Genomic DNA, 1,645 nt, shown 5'->3' with positions numbered 1-1,645 from the left:
ACTGCGGCTCTCTAGGACCGAACTTGCCTACCCCTGACCTAGTATTAGCATAAACTCGTAGAGTCCAATCTCGATATGAAATGTCGACTTAAACTCCAACCCGCCCTAACATATTGGATAGGATTGGATAACCCCGCATAAGCAGTCTTCCCTAGTCAGTTTTATCCCTTAAGACAGTGTTTCCCAACCCTGTTCCTGGAGGCACTCCAACAGTACACATTTTTACACACTTGCTAAATCAAATACACCTGATTAAACTCATCAGCTCATTAGTACTGCAAAAAGTGATGGTGTTGGTACTGTTGGTGTGCCTCCATACATGGTGTGTTAGGAAATACTGCTGTCATGGTGGAACATCAGTTTAAAGAGTATACTGCTGAATGTTATTTTAATTTTAAAACCAACTTTTTGATGGTAATTATCGCCCCCTTGAGTACTGAGGTTTGTTACAGCCACAGTAACACGAACGCACATTGCATATGTACAGCAGGACCGCACAAGCATTCTGACTGGTGTAGAATATGTTTCTGGCCTAACTTAATGAGTACAGCATTTGAAGTTGCACTGAAATTGATGAAAGGGAGAATAATCTTTTAGCAATATGTTTTTAACCACTCTGTATCAATAAATGTCATTAATAATTTCACATCAAGACAACATTCAAATCAGTCCTCAGTTGTGATCACTGGTGCACAGCAGGAAAATTTGCCTGATCCACATATAATCCTAAAAGTGAAAAAAAAAACCTACTGGGTGGGGATTCCAAATGCAAAAGTAAAATTATTTTGTATAACTTTCTGGACTCCTATCAAAGTTGTACTGTATTTGCCACCACGGTTATTACAGGGTTCAATGATATCAAGCATGATCTATACACAGGGTCACATTGGAGAAGAAATTTACAAACTACCAGAATCATTAACAAGTCTGCCAAATCAAGGAGGACAGAAATCTAACAGGAATAAATGTGAAATGACAAAGATCAGATTGTTTTCCCTCTTTTTCTTTCTCCAAACTATTTTACTGTATTTATTACTGTCGAACACAGGTCTTGTGACACAAAACCCTCTCAATTAGCTCTAAATGGAGACAGCATGGTACAATTGAATTCAATAGATTATATGGACAGCACTGGTCATGCAGACACCAAAGCATTATACACGTGATATGCAACTCGAGAGGTTCGCTTTTCGGATAAAGAACAGTCCAACAAACAGTGCTTTTGTCTGAGGAGATGCCTTTTGTAAAGAATATTCTCAAACATAAACTGGGCTTTTATACTCTTTCATAATTTAACAACCATAAATAATAGAGTTGTAGCTCAATGTATTTTTAAGATTTGTAGCTCAATGCATTGTCATCATATTTTGAGATAGCACTGATTCTGGATGCTTCTTGGCTAACTCTCACCCATCTAAAATTGGAGCATCCCTGATGAACAGAATGCTTGGAAGAGGAAGTATGATAAATCATCTAGCTAAGCCCTATTACTGCTGATGTCAGTGTAGAATGTATGGTGCCTAGAGATACAATATATCAAAATTGCAAGTTCTAGAAGAGGTGTTTGCCCTTTCTACAGATTAGAAACTATAAATATAATCATGGAGAAGTGGTGAATTCATTAAGATGTATACTAGGACGCACC

The 1,645-nt window shown here is 37.7% G+C and overlaps 1 protein-coding gene across 1 annotated transcript in view; it reads right to left on the bottom strand.

The window, feature by feature from the left end:
- Positions 1-1,645, bottom strand: part of LOC107559141 (AFG3-like protein 1) — a 7,619-nt gene that overhangs the window by 660 nt on the left and 5,314 nt on the right. The gene's annotated exons all lie outside the window — the stretch shown is intronic.

This window comes from Sinocyclocheilus grahami, unplaced genomic scaffold (genome assembly GCF_001515645.1).
Source record: "Sinocyclocheilus grahami isolate Dianchi unplaced genomic scaffold, SAMN03320097.WGS_v1.1 scaffold675.1, whole genome shotgun sequence".
NCBI classification, from domain to species: Eukaryota; Metazoa; Chordata; class Actinopteri; order Cypriniformes; family Cyprinidae; genus Sinocyclocheilus; species Sinocyclocheilus grahami.
The sequence above is the reverse complement of the archived record's forward strand: the minus strand, read 5'-3'. Positions and strand labels throughout refer to the sequence as shown.